Source organism: Staurois parvus, unplaced genomic scaffold, assembly GCF_062004578.1.
Source record: "Staurois parvus isolate SC_StPar_1 unplaced genomic scaffold, SC_StPar_1.0 ptg001130l, whole genome shotgun sequence".
NCBI classification, from domain to species: Eukaryota; Metazoa; Chordata; class Amphibia; order Anura; family Ranidae; genus Staurois; species Staurois parvus.
This window is the reverse complement of record NW_028318926.1, coordinates 2,049,487-2,065,374: the sequence shown is the minus strand read 5'-3', so window position 1 is coordinate 2,065,374 and position 15,888 is coordinate 2,049,487. Positions and strand designations below refer to the sequence as shown.

At 49.7% G+C, this 15,888-nt stretch overlaps 16 non-coding genes across 16 annotated transcripts; 7 read left to right on the top strand and 9 right to left on the bottom strand.

The window, feature by feature from the left end:
• Nucleotides 1-128: 128 nt before the first annotated feature.
• Nucleotides 129-200, bottom strand: TRNAG-UCC (transfer RNA glycine (anticodon UCC)). Its single transcript has one exon. It is a non-coding gene; the product is annotated as a tRNA-Gly (tRNA).
• A 265-nt stretch (nt 201-465) lies between these two features.
• TRNAK-CUU (transfer RNA lysine (anticodon CUU)) lies at nt 466-538 on the bottom strand. The gene has a single exon. It is a non-coding gene; the product is annotated as a tRNA-Lys (tRNA).
• A 379-nt stretch (nt 539-917) lies between these two features.
• TRNAY-GUA (transfer RNA tyrosine (anticodon GUA)) lies at nt 918-1,004 on the top strand. The gene is given in 2 exon segments: nt 918-954; nt 969-1,004. It is a non-coding gene; the product is annotated as a tRNA-Tyr (tRNA).
• Nucleotides 1,005-3,624: 2,620 nt separating this feature from the next.
• On the bottom strand, nt 3,625-3,696 carry TRNAG-UCC (transfer RNA glycine (anticodon UCC)). The gene has a single exon. It is a non-coding gene; the product is annotated as a tRNA-Gly (tRNA).
• Nucleotides 3,697-4,426: 730 nt separating this feature from the next.
• Nucleotides 4,427-4,513, top strand: TRNAY-GUA (transfer RNA tyrosine (anticodon GUA)). The gene is given in 2 exon segments: nt 4,427-4,463; nt 4,478-4,513. It is a non-coding gene; the product is annotated as a tRNA-Tyr (tRNA).
• Nucleotides 4,514-4,655: 142 nt separating this feature from the next.
• Nucleotides 4,656-4,729, top strand: TRNAN-GUU (transfer RNA asparagine (anticodon GUU)). Its single transcript has one exon. It is a non-coding gene; the product is annotated as a tRNA-Asn (tRNA).
• A 2,404-nt stretch (nt 4,730-7,133) lies between these two features.
• Nucleotides 7,134-7,205, bottom strand: TRNAG-UCC (transfer RNA glycine (anticodon UCC)). Its single transcript has one exon. It is a non-coding gene; the product is annotated as a tRNA-Gly (tRNA).
• Nucleotides 7,206-7,470: 265 nt separating this feature from the next.
• TRNAK-CUU (transfer RNA lysine (anticodon CUU)) lies at nt 7,471-7,543 on the bottom strand. Its single transcript has one exon. It is a non-coding gene; the product is annotated as a tRNA-Lys (tRNA).
• A 379-nt stretch (nt 7,544-7,922) lies between these two features.
• TRNAY-GUA (transfer RNA tyrosine (anticodon GUA)) lies at nt 7,923-8,009 on the top strand. The gene is given in 2 exon segments: nt 7,923-7,959; nt 7,974-8,009. It is a non-coding gene; the product is annotated as a tRNA-Tyr (tRNA).
• Nucleotides 8,010-10,629: 2,620 nt separating this feature from the next.
• On the bottom strand, nt 10,630-10,701 carry TRNAG-UCC (transfer RNA glycine (anticodon UCC)). The gene has a single exon. It is a non-coding gene; the product is annotated as a tRNA-Gly (tRNA).
• Nucleotides 10,702-10,966: 265 nt separating this feature from the next.
• On the bottom strand, nt 10,967-11,039 carry TRNAK-CUU (transfer RNA lysine (anticodon CUU)). Its single transcript has one exon. It is a non-coding gene; the product is annotated as a tRNA-Lys (tRNA).
• A 379-nt stretch (nt 11,040-11,418) lies between these two features.
• On the top strand, nt 11,419-11,505 carry TRNAY-GUA (transfer RNA tyrosine (anticodon GUA)). Its single transcript is given in 2 exon segments — nt 11,419-11,455; nt 11,470-11,505. It is a non-coding gene; the product is annotated as a tRNA-Tyr (tRNA).
• A 142-nt stretch (nt 11,506-11,647) lies between these two features.
• Nucleotides 11,648-11,721, top strand: TRNAN-GUU (transfer RNA asparagine (anticodon GUU)). The gene has a single exon. It is a non-coding gene; the product is annotated as a tRNA-Asn (tRNA).
• Nucleotides 11,722-14,125: 2,404 nt separating this feature from the next.
• On the bottom strand, nt 14,126-14,197 carry TRNAG-UCC (transfer RNA glycine (anticodon UCC)). The gene has a single exon. It is a non-coding gene; the product is annotated as a tRNA-Gly (tRNA).
• Nucleotides 14,198-14,463: 266 nt separating this feature from the next.
• TRNAK-CUU (transfer RNA lysine (anticodon CUU)) lies at nt 14,464-14,536 on the bottom strand. The gene has a single exon. It is a non-coding gene; the product is annotated as a tRNA-Lys (tRNA).
• A 379-nt stretch (nt 14,537-14,915) lies between these two features.
• TRNAY-GUA (transfer RNA tyrosine (anticodon GUA)) lies at nt 14,916-15,002 on the top strand. The gene is given in 2 exon segments: nt 14,916-14,952; nt 14,967-15,002. It is a non-coding gene; the product is annotated as a tRNA-Tyr (tRNA).
• The last annotated feature ends 886 nt before the right edge of the window (nt 15,003-15,888 follow it).

Genomic DNA, 15,888 nt, shown 5'->3' with positions numbered 1-15,888 from the left:
CCGGAGCCTGTTGGGATGCGGCGGAATATTTGCACTGTTGTCACTAAGGCAAGACATCTTAGGAGCTTTGTTGAAGGAGCTTTGGCCCTGTGCTCTTTTGTCAAGGGCGCAAAGAAGAAGAAGAAGACTGCGTTGGCCGGGAATCGAACCCGGGTCAACTGCTTGGAAGGCAGCTATGCTCACCACTATACCACCAACGCAAGGCTGTGCAGCAAGCATGCTGCTGGCTGTGTAGAACTAAGGCCATCCATGACATTGACTCCACAGACCCCCTGCTGCGCAAGGTCCATTTGCTGGCGTACCAAGTCACCTCTAGGAAGATGAGCTAGAAATATTTCCCCATTGGTGGAGAGAAAGGAAGCCAAGCCAGTAGATATGGTAAAGGTGTGATTGTGCAGTGCGCTTGAAGGAACTGGAGATACTGACACCTTTTGCAAAGGCCTTTGACTCGGCCAAAAAAAGGCACGCCCAACGTGGGGCTCGAACCCACGACCCTGAGATTAAGAGTCTCATGCTCTACCGACTGAGCTAGCCGGGCTACCACACTCTGCTGCTTTGAGGCCTCTTGCAGCTAGCAGGCTCTGACCACTCTTTCCTAGCTTTCGCCACAATTCCTTTGGCTAAACTCAATGTGCTTGCAAGTACTATTCTGCTCACTTGCTGTCAAGGCACAGGGTACATCACCATTTTTGCCGGGACTTTGGAGGATCACAACAAAATGCGCTGGCTCTTTACAAACCCTTTTCTCTCTTTGCAATACGTCAAGCCGTAGCCTCCCACATAACGTCTGCCTAGGCATCTGCCCTTATCGGCCGAGGCGGCATCAAGCAATACCTCAACCTAGAAGGTCAAATGCAAAGTGTTCAGCACTGGCTTTGCATTCAAGGGCTCATGTGTTACCACACCCATCTGAGTTCCCTTCGATAGCTCAGCTGGTAGAGCGGAGGACTGTAGTAGATGAAGTAGCATTCCTTAGGTCGCTGGTTCAATTCCGGCTCGAAGGAAGGGCTTTTTAGCCCGCGTCTCTCCCTTTTAGAAAGAAGGCAATCCCTCATCTCTACAAATGTGCAATTGGGAAGCTTTTTAGGCACCTTGAGTTGATCTTTCATTTCTCCTTCGGGCCAGTTCAAGCACGCTCCATGTGTGGTCTCTGTGGCGCAATCGGTTAGCGCGTTCGGCTGTTAACCGAAAGGTTGGTGGTTTGAGCCCACCCAGGGACGCTCACGTTTTCTCATTACCTTAGCCGGGACCGCTGCCAAGTCTGACACCCACCTAGGAAGACAAAGCGTCTCCTTTGGCTCGCCTCACACGGCTGCCAATTGAGCCTTCGCTCACCACATTCCTTGAAAACGGACTAGTAATATGTCGCATTCAATTGCTCTTGTTCTGGAATGTTGAAGATCTTTCCTAGTTTAGTCAAGCCACTTCTTCGCTTCCGCTGACTCTCAGGAACAAACCCCAGCATTTCTATTCACACCTGAAGAGGCCTTAGTCCAATTACCATGGAATGTGTAGATGTTGATTGTCCAGGAACAGGAGGGGAGGTGTGAGAATTGTGGAGGCGCCCTTTTTCAAGTTACATCATCCCCTTGTTGGGTGTCAGGAAGCCTGCATAGCTAATAGTGCCTAGATTGACCTTGCTAAAGGCGTCAATTGTTGTCAAATCGCCTGGAGAGAGGTGTTAATAATGTGGAAGACAGATAGTGTGGCTGGACAAGCTTGTGTCCCAGTGTATTGCTGGCCTTGAACTACACAGGGATGCAATGTTTCTTAAAGATCCTTCTGAGTTTTTCCGACACTCCAGTTCCATACGGGATGACTATATTTCTCCAAGTGTTCTGCTTCTCCCCAGTTTGTTTTCCTGAGCTTGCGGAGGTTTTAACCAAGACCCAGTCTGGGTAGCCACAAGCTTTCAAAGCCCTCCTGAGATGTCCCGGTAGCACCCTCCTAGTCATGTGCTAGGATTTGTATAGTTGGCCTCTGCTTACCAGAGAGGCTGTCAGGTAAATTCAGTGTGGTATTCTGCTTAACAGAGTGCTGCGATGGATTACTCAGGTCTGCTGATGATTCTCTGATGTTGTTTGAGTTTGTCAGAGTTCTTCCCGCCTTCGGGAAGCTGTGAGAGCTTTCCAGAACATGGGTGGGGGCTAGGCAAACGGACAGCATGAATATGGATACAGCCCTGGCCATTTGCAAGGGGGGGCATTCCAGTCGCATGCTGGGAGTGGCATGTATGTTCTGCCAGCACATGGGCTCAGCGTCTTTCCTGGGAGAGGGCCGAACAGTTGGGCTGGAGGCAGGCTGCCTCGCCTGGAGCAGGCTGCTATGCGGCCCCAGGTGGGTCGACCTGAGGGCCTGAAACCGGTCAGGACGTCAATACCGCTTAACTAAGAGATCAGCTAGATGTCCTCAGTGTGAAAAGTTCTAATTTTGCAGTATCCCACTACAATTCCCCATCCCTATCCCCAGCTCTACAAGAAAACTCCAAAAACAAACATCCCCAAGTGCGGTCATTGAAGACAAGGAGCGTTTGCACGTGTGTGTATGTGGCTGAAGAAATACACTGTGCCTGGCTGCGGGGCGAAGTAAAGGGAAACCGGGGCAAACATGCCAGCGTCCCTGGCAAGGGTGGCGTTACATCTGTGTTCTTTTGTCTTTAGACTCTTTTTGTTGCTACCATGTCAGCCGGATATATTGCAGAGTCCTAAGAACCCCCAGCTTGTGTTCCAGTGGGTGGTGTGAGTCAAAAGGCAGATAGCGGTCTGTGTGGGTAGGTATCCTGGAGACCTCCCTGCCCAAGTCAGCCCCTTCCTTGCCTTGTAAGACGCCGTCCAAAAGGGGTCATTTGCTATTCAGTGCCTCTTCCCGTGTACACTTGATGTATTGGTCCGCTGACTTGATGCGTTCAATAAAAGCTTGTGTTTCTGATGCTCTACTCTCCAGCCAAGTATAATTCACATGCCTTAACAAACGACTTGGTCTTTTCCCCATGGAACAATTCAAGTCTCTCTTGTCCAGCTGCTCCATGCACAGGTTAGCTACAATGGGAAATACAAGTGATCCCATGGCAGCGGCGTGTTTCTGTCTGTAAAAGTCATTGGAGTACTTGAAATGGGCTTGCTTGAGTCAAAGGGCCAGCAATGAATGCACTTGGTCAAGCTTTAGTTCTTTTTGGCTGTCAAGAGTCTTCCCTCATTTCAGATGTTTCCCACAATGTCAATAGCCTCCGCAAAGCGTATCCAAGTGAAAAGGCCTATGACATCATGGGACATGCTTGTTTCTTCTGTCTCCGACTTCAGTCTACATTCCTCGTTGAGAAATTCTTTAGCATTCTTCAAAATGCTGCCAGTTATCTTGCCATTTGAGGGTGTTGGAATGGTAGCCAGCTACTTAGCAATGCTGTGTGTGCCAGAGTTGATTGTTTGTGAATCGGTGTTTGAAATGCCTGAACCTTGTCCCTGGATAATGCTGTACTCCTTGAGCGAGTTAAAGCATGAGGCCGGAGCCTGTTGGGATGCGGCGGAATATTTGCACTGTTGTCACTAAGGCAAGACATCTTAGGAGCTTTGTTGAAGGAGCTTTGGCCCTGTGCTCTTTTGTCAAGGGCGCAAAGAAGAAGAAGACTGCGTTGGCCGGGAATCGAACCCGGGTCAACTGCTTGGAAGGCAGCTATGCTCACCACTATACCACCAACGCAAGGCTGTGCAGCAAGGCTGTGCAGCAAGCATGCTGCTGGCTGTGTAGAACTAAGGCCATCCATGACATTGACTCCACAGACCCCCTGCTGCGCAAGGTCCATTTGCTGGCGTACCAAGTCACCTCTAGGAAGATGAGCTAGAAATATTTCCCCATTGGTGGAGAGAAAGGAAGCCAAGCCAGTAGATATGGTAAAGGTGTGATTGTGCAGTGCGCTTGAAGGAACTGGAGATACTGACACCTTTTGCAAAGGCCTTTGACTCGGCCAAAAAAGGGAACGCCCAACATGGGGCACGAACCCACGACCCTGAGATTAAGAGTCTCATGCTCTACCGACTGAGCTAGCCGGGCTACCACACTCTGCTGCTTTGAGGCCTCTTGCAGCTAGCAGGCTCTGACCACTCTTTCCTAGCTTTCGCCACAATTCCTTTGGCTAAACTCAATGTGCTTCCAAGTACTATTCTGCTCACTTGCTGTCAAGGCACAGGGTACATCACCATTTTTGCCGGGACTTTGGAGGATCACAACAAAATGCGCTGGCTCTTTACAAACCCTTTTCTCTCTTTGCAATACGTCAAGCCGTAGCCTCCCACATAACGTCTGCCTAGGCATCTGCCCTTATCGGCCGAGGCGGCATCAAGCAATACCTCAACCTAGAAGGTCAAATGCAAAGTGTTCAGCACTGGCTTTGCATTCAAGGGCTCATGTGTTACCACACCCATCTGAGTTCCCTTCGATAGCTCAGCTGGTAGAGCGGAGGACTGTAGTAGATGAAGTAGCAATCCTTAGGTCGCTGGTTCAATTCCGGCTCGAAGGAAGGGCTTTTTAGCCCGCGTCTCTCCCTTTTAGAAAGAAGGCAATCCCTCATCTCTACAAATGTGCAATTGGGAAGCTTTTTAGGCACCTTGAGTTGATCTTTCATTTCTCCTTCGGGCCAGTTCAAGCACGCTCCATGTGTGGTCTCTGTGGCGCAATCGGTTAGCGCGTTCGGCTGTTAACCGAAAGGTTGGTGGTTCGAGCCCACCCAGGGATGCTCACGTTTTCTCATTACCTTAGCCGGGACCGCTGCCAAGTCTGACACCCACCTAGGAAGACAAAGCATCTCCTTTGGCTCGCCTCACACGGCTGCCAATTGAGCCTTCGCTCACCACATTCCTTGAAAACGGACTAGTAATATGTCGCATTCAATTGCTCTTGTTCTGGAATGTTGAAGATCTTTCCTAGTTTAGTCAAGCCACTTCTTCGCTTCCGCTGACTCTCAGGAACAAACCCCAGCATTTCTATTCACACCTGAAGAGGCCTTAGTCCAATTACCATGGAATGTGTAGATGTTGATTGTCCAGGAACAGGAGGGGAGGTGTGAGAATTGTGGAGGCGCCCTTTTTCAAGTTACATCATCCCCTTGTTGGGTGTCAGGAAGCCTGCATAGCTAATAGTGCCTAGATTGACCTGGCTAAAGGCGTCAATTGTTGTCAAATCGCCTGGAGAGAGGTGTTAATAATGTGGAAGACAGATAGTGTGGCTGGACAAGCTTGTGTCCCAGTGTATTGCTGGCCTTGAACTACACAGGGATGCAATGTTTCTTAAAGATCCTTCTGAGTTTTTCCGACACTCCAGTTCCATACGGGATGACTATATTTCTCCAAGTGTTCTGCTTCTCCCCAGTTTGTTTTCCTGAGCTTGCGGAGGTTTTAACCAAGACCCAGTCTGGGTAGCCACAAGCTTTCAAAGCCCTCCTGAGATGTCCCGGTAGCACCCTCCTAGTCATGTGCTAGGATTTGTATAGTTGGCCTCTGCTTACCAGAAAGGCTGTCAGGTAAATTCAGTGTGGTATTGTGCTTAACAGAGTGCTGCGATGGATTACTCAGGTCTGCTGATGATTCTCTGATGTTGTTTGAGTTTGTCAGAGTTCTTCCCGCCTTCGGGAAGCTGTGAGAGCTTTCCAGAACATGGGTGGGGGCTAGGCAAACGAACAGCATGAATATGGATACAGCCCTGGCCATTTGCAAGGGGGGGCATTCCAGTCGCATGCTGGGAGTGGCATGTATGTTCTGCCAGCACATGGGCTCAGCGTCTTTCCTGGGAGAGGGCCGAACAGTTGGGCTGGAGGCAGGCTGCCTCGCCTGGAGCAGGCTGCTATGCGGCCCCAGGTGGGTCGACCTGAGGGCCTGAAACCGGTCAGGACGTCAATACCGCTTAACTAAGAGATCAGCTAGATGTCCTCAGTGTGAAAAGTTCTAATTTTGCAGTATCCCACTACAATTCCCCATCCCTATCCCCAGCTCTACAAGAAAACTCCAAAAACAAACATCCCCAAGTGCGGTCATTGAAGACAAGGAGCGTTTGCGCGTGTGTGTATGTGGCTGAAGAAATACACTGTGCCTGGCTGCGGGGCGAAGTAAAGGGAAACCGGGGCAAACATGCCAGCGTCCCTGGCAAGGGTGGCGTTACATCTGTGTTCTTTTGTCTTTAGACTCTTTTTGTTGCTACCATGTCAGCCGGATATATTGCAGAGTCCTAAGAACCCCCAGCTTGTGTTCCAGTGGGTGGTGTGAGTCAAAAGGCAGATAGCGGTCTGTGTGGGTAGGTATCCTGGAGACCTCCCTGCCCAAGTCAGCCCCTTCCTTGCCTTGTAAGACGCCGTCCAAAAGGGGTCATTTGCTATTCAGTGCCTCTTCCCGTGTACACTTGATGTATTGGTCCGCTGACTTGATGCGTTCACTAAAAGCTTGTGTTTCTGATGCTCTACTCTCCAGCCAAGTATAATCCACATGCCTTAACAAACGACTTGGTCTTTTCCCCATGGAACAATTCAAGTCTCTCTTGTCCAGCTGCTCCATGCACAGGTTAGCTACAATGGGAAATACAAGTGATCCCATGGCAGCGGCGTGTTTCTGTCTGTAAAAGTCATTGGGGTACTTGAAATGGGCTTGCTTGAGTCAAAGGGCCAGCAATGAATGCACTTGGTCAAGCTTTAGTTCTTTTTGGCTGTCAAGAGTCTTCCCTTATTTCAGATGTTTCCCACAATGTCAATAGCCTCCGCAAAGCGTATCCAAGTGAAAAGGCCTATGACATCATGGGACATGCTTGTTTCTTCTGTCTCCGACTTCAGTCTACATTCCTCGTTGAGAAATTCTTTAGCATTCTTCAAAATGCTGCCAGTTATCTTGCCATTTGAGGGTGTTGGAATGGTAGCCAGCTACTTAGCAATGCTGTGTGTGCCAGAGTTGATTGTTTGTGAATCGGTGTTTGAAATGCCTGAACCTTGTCCCTGGATAATGCTGTACTCCTTGAGCGAGTTAAAGCATGAGGCCGGAGCCTGTTGGGATGCGGCGGAATATTTGCACTGTTGTCACTAAGGCAAGACATCTTAGGAGCTTTGTTGAAGGAGCTTTGGCCCTGTGCTCTTTTGTCAAGGGCGCAAAGAAGAAGAAGACTGCGTTGGCCGGGAATCGAACCCGGGTCAACTGCTTGGAAGGCAGCTATGCTCACCACTATACCACCAACGCAAGGCTGTGCAGCAAGCATGCTGCTGGCTGTGTAGAACTAAGGCCATCCATGACATTGACTCCACAGACCCCCTGCTGCGCAAGGTCCATTTGCTGGCGTACCAAGTCACCTCTAGGAAGATGAGCTAGAAATATTTCCCCATTGGTGGAGAGAAAGGAAGCCAAGCCAGTAGATATGGTAAAGGTGTGATTGTGCAGTGCGCTTGAAGGAACTGGAGATACTGACACCTTTTGCAAAGGCCTTTGACTCGGCCAAAAAAAGGCACGCCCAACGTGGGGCTCGAACCCACGACCCTGAGATTAAGAGTCTCATGCTCTACCGACTGAGCTAGCCGGGCTACCACACTCTGCTGCTTTGAGGCCTCTTGCAGCTAGCAGGCTCTGACCACTCTTTCCTAGCTTTCGCCACAATTCCTTTGGCTAAACTCAATGTGCTTCCAAGTACTATTCTGCTCACTTGCTGTCAAGGCACAGGGTACATCACCATTTTTGCCGGGACTTTGGAGGATCACAACAAAATGCGCTGGCTCTTTACAAACCCTTTTCTCTCTTTGCAATACGTCAAGCCGTAGCCTCCCACATAACGTCTGCCTAGGCATCTGCCCTTATCGGCCGAGGCGGCATCAAGCAATACCTCAACCTAGAAGGTCAAATGCAAAGTGTTCAGCACTGGCTTTGCATTCAAGGGCTCATGTGTTACCACACCCATCTGTGTTCCCTTCGATAGCTCAGCTGGTAGAGCGGAGGACTGTAGTAGATGAAGTAACAATCCTTAGGTCGCTGGTTCAATTCCGGCTCGAAGGAAGGGCTTTTTAGCCCGCGTCTCTCCCTTTTAGAAAGAAGGCAATCCCTCATCTCTACAAATGTGCAATTGGGAAGCTTTTTAGGCACCTTGAGTTGATCTTTCATTTCTCCTTCGGGCCAGTTCAAGCACGCTCCATGTGTGGTCTCTGTGGCGCAATCGGTTGGCGCGTTCGGCTGTTAACCGAAAGGTTGGTGGTTCGAGCCCACCCAGGGACGCTCACGTTTTCTCATTACCTTAGCCGGGACCGCTGCCAAGTCTGACACCCACCTAGGAAGACAAAGCATCTCCTTTGGCTCGCCTCACTCGGCTGCCAATTGAGCCTTCGCTCACCACATTCCTTGAAAACGGACTAGTAATATGTCGCATTCAATTGCTCTTGTTCTGGAATGTTGAAGATCTTTCCTAGTTTAGTCAAGCCACTTCTTCGCTTCCGCTGACTCTCAGGAACAAACCCCAGCATTTCTATTCACACCTGAAGAGGCCTTAGTCCAATTACCATGGAATGTGTAGATGTTGATTGTCCAGGAACAGGAGGGGAGGTGTGAGAATTGTGGAGGCGCCCTTTTTCAAGTTACATCATCCCCTTGTTGGGTGTCAGGAAGCCTGCATAGCTAATAGTGCCTAGATTGACCTGGCTAAAGGCGTCAATTGTTGTCAAATCGCCTGGAGAGAGGTGTTAATAATGTGGAAGACAGATAGTGTGGCTGGACAAGCTTGTGTCCCAGTGTATTGCTGGCCTTGAACTACACAGGGATGCAATGTTTCTTAAAGATCCTTCTGAGTTTTTCCGACACTCCAGTTCCATACGGGATGACTATATTTCTCCAAGTGTTCTGCTTCTCCCCAGTTTGTTTTCCTGAGCTTGCGGAGGTTTTAACCAAGACCCAGTCTGGGTAGCCACAAGCTTTCAAAGCCCTCCTGAGATGTCCCGGTAGCACCCTCCTAGTCATGTGCTAGGATTTGTATAGTTGGCCTCTGCTTACCAGAGAGGCTGTCAGGTAAATTCAGTGTGGTATTCTGCTTAACAGAGTGCTGCGATGGATTACTCAGGTCTGCTGATGATTCTCTGATGTTGTTTGAGTTTGTCAGAGTTCTTCCCGCCTTCGGGAAGCTGTGAGAGCTTTCCAGAACATGGGTGGGGGCTAGGCAAACGAACAGCATGAATATGGATACAGCCCTGGCCATTTGCAAGGGGGGGCATTCCAGTCGCATGCTGGGAGTGGCATGTATGTTCTGCCAGCACATGGGCTCAGCGTCTTTCCTGGGAGAGGGCCGAACAGTTGGGCTGGAGGCAGGCTGCCTCGCCTGGAGCAGGCTGCTATGCGGCCCCAGGTGGGTCGACCTGAGGGCCTGAAACCGGTCAGGACGTCAATACCGCTTAACTAAGAGATCAGCTAGATGTCCTCAGTGTGAAAAGTTCTAATTTTGCAGTATCCCACTACAATTCCCCATCCCTATCCCCAGCTCTACAAGAAAACTCCAAAAACAAACATCCCCAAGTGCGGTCATTGAAGACAAGGAGCGTTTGCGCGTGTGTGTATGTGGCTGAAGAAATACACTGTGCCTGGCTGCGGGGCGAAGTAAAGGGAAACCGGGGCAAACATGCCAGCGTCCCTGGCAAGGGTGGCGTTACATCTGTGTTCTTTTGTCTTTAGACTCTTTTTGTTGCTACCATGTCAGCCGGATATATTGCAGAGTCCTAAGAACCCCCAGCTTGTGTTCCAGTGGGTGGTGTGAGCCAAAAGGCAGATAGCGGTCTGTGTGGGTAGGTATCCTGGAGACCTCCCTGCCCAAGTCAGCCCCTTCCTTGCCTTGTAAGACGCCGTCCAAAAGGGGTCATTTGCTATTCAGTGCCTCTTCCCGTGTACACTTGATGTATTGGTCCGCTGACTTGATGCGTTCACTAAAAGCTTGTGTTTCTGATGCTCTACTCTCCAGCCAAGTATAATCCACATGCCTTAACAAACGACTTGGTCTTTTCCCCATGGAACAATTCAAGTCTCTCTTGTCCAGCTGCTCCATGCACAGGTTAGCTACAATGGGAAATACAAGTGATCCCATGGCAGCGGCGTGTTTCTGTCTGTAAAAGTCATTGGGGTACTTGAAATGGGCTTGCTTGAGTCAAAGGGCCAGCAATGAATGCACTTGGTCAAGCTTTAGTTCTTTTTGGCTGTCAAGAGTCTTCCCTTATTTCAGATGTTTCCCACAATGTCAATAGCCTCCGCAAAGCGTATCCAAGTGAAAAGGCCTATGACATCATGGGACATGCTTGTTTCTTCTGTCATCGACTTCAGTCTACATTCCTCGTTGAGAAATTCTTTAGCATTCTTCAAAATGCTGCCAGTTATCTTGCCATTTGAGGGTGTTGGAATGGTAGCCAGCTACTTAGCAATGCTGTGTGTGCCAGAGTTGATTGTTTGTGAATCGGTGTTTGAAATGCCTGAACCTTGTCCCTGGATAATGCTGTACTCCTTGAGCGAGTTAAAGCATGAGGCCGGAGCCTGTTGGGATGCGGCGGAATATTTGCACTGTTGTCACTAAGGCAAGACATCTTAGGAGCTTTGTTGAAGGAGCTTTGGCCCTGTGCTCTTTTGTCAAGGGCGCAAAGAAGAAGAAGACTGCGTTGGCCGGGAATCGAACCCGGGTCAACTGCTTGGAAGGCAGCTATGCTCACCACTATACCACCAACGCAAGGCTGTGCAGCAAGAATGCTGCTGGCTGTGTAGAACTAAGGCCATCCATGACATTGACTCCACAGACCCCCTGCTGCCCAAGGTCCATTTGCTGGCGTACCAAGTCACCTCTAGGAAGATGAGCTAGAAATATTTCCCCATTGGTGGAGAGAAAGGAAGCCAAGCCAGTAGATATGGTAAAGGTGTGATTGTGCAGTGCGCTTGAAGGAACTGGAGATACTGACACCTTTTGCAAAGGCCTTTGACTCGGCCAAAAAAAGGCACGCCCAACGTGGGGCTCGAACCCACGACCCTGAGATTAAGAGTCTCATGCTCTACCGACTGAGCTAGCCGGGCTACCACACTCTGCTGCTTTGAGGCCTCTTGCAGCTAGCAGGCTCTGACCACTCTTTCCTAGCTTTCGCCACAATTCCTTTGGCTAAACTCAATGTGCTTCCAAGCACTATTCTGCTCACTTGCTGTCAAGGCACAGGGTACATCACCATTTTTGCCGGGACTTTGGAGGATCACAACAAAATGCGCTGGCTCTTTACATACCCTTTTCTCTCTTTGCAATACGTCAAGCCGTAGCCTCCCACATAACGTCTGCCTAGGCATCTGCCCTTATCGGCCGAGGCGGCATCAAGCAATACCTCAACCTAGAAGGTCAAATGCAAAGTGTTCAGCACTGGCTTTGCATTCAAGGGCTCATGTGTTACCATGCCTGTCTGAGTTCCCTTCGATAGCTCAGCTGGTAGAGCGGAGGACTGTAGTAGATGAAATAGCAATCCTTAGGTCGCTGGTTCAATTCCGGCTCGAAGGAAGGGCTTTTTAGCCCGCGTCTCTCCCTTTTAGAAAGAAGGCAATCCCTCATCTCTACAAATGTGCAATTGGGAAGCTTTTTAGGCACCTTGAGTTGATCTTTCATTTCTCCTTCGGGCCAGTTCAAGCACGCTCCATGTGTGGTCTCTGTGGCGCAATCGGTTAGCGCGTTCGGCTGTTAACCGAAAGGTTGGTGGTTCGAGCCCACCCAGGGACGCTCACGTTTTCTCATTACCTTAGCCGGGACCGCTGCCAAGTCTGACACCCACCTAGGAAGACAAAGCATCTCCTTTGGCTCGCCTCACACGGCTGCCAATTGAGCCTTCGCTCACCACATTCCTTGAAAACGGACTAGTAATATGTCGCATTCAATTGCTCTTGTTCTGGAATGTTGAAGATCTTTCCTAGTTTAGTCAAGCCACTTCTTCGCTTCCGCTGACTCTCAGGAACAAACCCCAGCATTTCTATTCACACCTGAAGAGGCCTTAGTCCAATTACCATGGAATGTGTAGATGTTGATTGTCCAGGAACAGGAGGGGAGGTGTGAGAATTGTGGAGGCGCCCTTTTTCAAGTTACATCATCCCCTTGTTGGGTGTCAGGAAGCCTGCATAGCTAATAGTGCCTAGATTGACCTGGCTAAAGGCGTCAATTGTTGTCAAATCGCCTGGAGAGAGGTGTTAATAATGTGGAAGACAGATAGTGTGGCTGGACAAGCTTGTGTCCCAGTGTATTGCTGGCCTTGAACTACACAGGGATGCAATGTTTCTTAAAGATCCTTCTGAGTTTTTCCGACACTCCAGTTCCATACGGGATGACTATATTTCTCCAAGTGTTCTGCTTCTCCCCAGTTTGTTTTCCTGAGCTTGCGGAGGTTTTAACCAAGACCCAGTCTGGGTAGCCACAAGCTTTCAAAGCCCTCCTGAGATGTCCCGGTAGCACCCTCCTAGTCATGTGCTAGGATTTGTATAGTTGGCCTCTGCTTACCAGAGAGGCTGTCAGGTAAATTCAGTGTGGTATTCTGCTTAACAGAGTGCTGCGATGTATTACTCAGGTCTGCTGATGATTCTCTGATGTTGTTTGAGTTTGTCAGAGTTCTTCCCGCCTTCGGGAAGCTGTGAGAGCTTTCCAGAACATGGGTGGGGGCTAGGCAAACGAACAGCATGAATATGGATACAGCCCTGGCCATTTGCAAGGGGGGGCATTCCAGTCGCATGCTGGGAGTGGCATGTATGTTCTGCCAGCACATGGGCTCAGCGTCTTTCCTGGGAGAGGGCCGAACAGTTGGGCTGGAGGCAGGCTGCCTCGCCTGGAGCAGGCTGCTATGCGGCCCCAGGTGGGTCGACCTGAGGGCCTGAAACCGGTCAGGACGTCAATACCGCTTAACTAAGAGATCAGCTAGATGTCCTCAGTGTGAAAAGTTCTAATTTTGCAGTATCCCACTACAATTCCCCATCCCTATCCCCAGCTCTACAAGAAAACTCCAAAAACAAACATCCCCAAGTGCGGTCATTGAAGACAAGGAGCGTTTGCGCGTGTGTGTATGTGGCTGAAGAAATACACTGTGCCTGGCTGCGGGGCGAAGTAAAGGGAAACCGGGGCAAACATGCCAGCGTCCCTGGCAAGGGTGGCGTTACATCTGTGTTCTTTTGTCTTTAGACTCTTTTTGTTGCTACCATGTCAGCCGGATATATTGCAGAGTCCTAAGAACCCCCAGCTTGTGTTCCAGTGGGTGGTGTGAGTCAAAAGGCAGATAGCGGTCTGTGTGGGTAGGTATCCTGGAGACCTCCCTGCCCAAGTCAGCCCCTTCCTTGCCTTGTAAGACGCCGTCCAAAAGGGGTGATTTGCTATTCAGTGCCTCTTCCCGTGTACACTTGATGTATTGGTCCGCTGACTTGATGCGTTCACTAAAAGCTTGTGTTTCTGATGCTCTACTCTCCAGCCAAGTATAATCCACATGCCTTAACAAACGACTTGGTCTTTTCCCCATGGAACAATTCAAGTCTCTCTTGTCCAGCTGCTCCATGCACAGGTTAGCTACAATGGGAAATACAAGTGATCCCATGGCAGCGGCGTGTTTCTGTCTGTAAAAGTCATTGGGGTACTTGAAATGGGCTTGCTTGAGTCAAAGGGCCAGCAATGAATGCACTTGGTCAAGCTTTAGTTCTTTTTGGCTGTCAAGAGTCTTCCCTTATTTCAGATGTTTCCCACAATGTCAATAGCCTCCGCAAAGCGTATCCAAGTGAAAAGGCCTATGACATCATGGGACATGCTTGTTTCTTCTGTCTCCGACTTCAGTCTACATTCCTCGTTGAGAAATTCTTTAGCATTCTTCAAAATGCTGCCAGTTATCTTGCCATTTGAGGGTGTTCGAATGGTAGCCAGCTACTTAGCAATGCTGTGTGTGCCAGAGTTGATTGTTTGTGAATCGGTGTTTGAAATGCCTGAACCTTGTCCCTGGATAATGCTGTACTCCTTGAGAGAGTTAAAGCATGAGGCCGGAGCCTGTTGGGATGCGGCGGAATATTTGCACTGTTGTCACTAAGGCAAGACATCTTAGGAGCTTTGTTGAAGGAGCTTTGGCCCTGTGCTCTTTTGTCAAAGGCGCAAAGAAGAAGAAGACTGCGTTGGCCGGGAATCGAACCCGGGTCAACTGCTTGGAAGGCAGCTATGCTCACCACTATACCACCAACGCAAGGCTGTGCAGCAAGCATGCTGCTGGCTGTGTAGAACTAAGGCCATCCATGACATTGACTCCACAGACCCCCTGCTGCGCAAGGTCCATTTGCTGGCGTACCAAGTCACCTCTAGGAAGATGAGCTAGAAATATTTCCCCATTGGTGGAGAGAAAGGAAGCCAAGCCAGTAGATATGGTAAAGGTGTGATTGTGCAGTGCGCTTGAAGGAACTGGAGATACTGACACCTTTTGCAAAGGCCTTTGACTCGGCCAAAAAAAAGGCACGCCCAACGTGGGGCTCGAACCCACGACCCTGAGATTAAGAGTCTCATGCTCTACCGACTGAGCTAGCCGGGCTACCACACTCTGCTGCTTTGAGGCCTCTTGCAGCTAGCAGGCTCTGACCACTCTTTCCTAGCTTTCGCCACAATTCCTTTGGCTAAACTCAATGTGCTTCCAAGTACTATTCTGCTCACTTGCTGTCAAGGCACAGGGTACATCACCATTTTTGCCGGGACTTTGGAGGATCACAACAAAATGCGCTGGCTCTTTACAAACCCTTTTCTCTCTTTGCAATACGTCAAGCCGTAGCCTCCCACATAACGTCTGCCTAGGCATCTGCCCTTATCGGCCGAGGCGGCATCAAGCAATACCTCAACCTAGAAGGTCAAATGCAAAGTGTTCAGCACTGGCTTTGCATTCAAGGGCTCATGTGTTACCACACCCATCTGAGTTCCCTTCGATAGCTCAGCTGGTAGAGCGGAGGACTGTAGTAGATGAAGTAGCAATCCTTAGGTCGCTGGTTCAATTCCGGCTCGAAGGAAGGGCTTTTTAGCCCGCGTCTCTCCCTTTTAGAAAGAAGGCAATCCCTCATCTCTACAAATGTGCAATTGGGAAGCTTTTTAGGCACCTTGAGTTGATCTTTCATTTCTCCTTCGAGCCAGTTCAAGCACGCTCCATGTGTGGTCTCTGTGGCTCAATCGGTTAGCGCGTTCGGCTGTTAACCGAAAGGTTGGTGGTTCGAGCCCACCCAGGGACGCTCACGTTTTCTCATTACCTTAGCCGGGACCGCTGCCAAGTCTGACACCCACCTAGGAAGACAAAGCATCTCCTTTGGCTCGCCTCACACGGCTGCCAATTGAGCCTTCGCTCACCACATTCCTTGAAAACGGACTAGTAATATGTCGCATTCAATTGCTCTTGTTCTGGAATGTTGAAGATCTTTCCTAGTTTAGTCAAGCCACTTCTTCGCTTCCGCTGACTCTCAGGAACAAACCCCAGCATTTCTATTCACACCTGAAGAGGCCTTAGTCCAATTACCATGGAATGTGTAGATGTTGATTGTCCAGGAACAGGAGGGGAGGTGTGAGAATTGTGGAGGCGCCCTTTTTCAAGTTACATCATCCCCTTGTTGGGTGTCAGGAAGCCTGCATAGCTAATAGTGCCTAGATTGACCTGGCTAAAGGCGTCAATTGTTGTCAAATCGCCTGGAGAGAGGTGTTAATAATGTGGAAGACAGATAGTGTGGCTGGACAAGCTTGTGTCCCAGTGTATTGCTGGCCTTGAACTACACAGGGATGCAATGTTTCTTAAAGATCCTTCTGAGTTTTTCCGACACTCCAGTTCCATACGGGATGACTATATTTCTCCAAGTGTTCTGCTTCTCCCCAGTTTGTTTTCCTGAGCTTGCGGAGGTTTTAACCAAGACC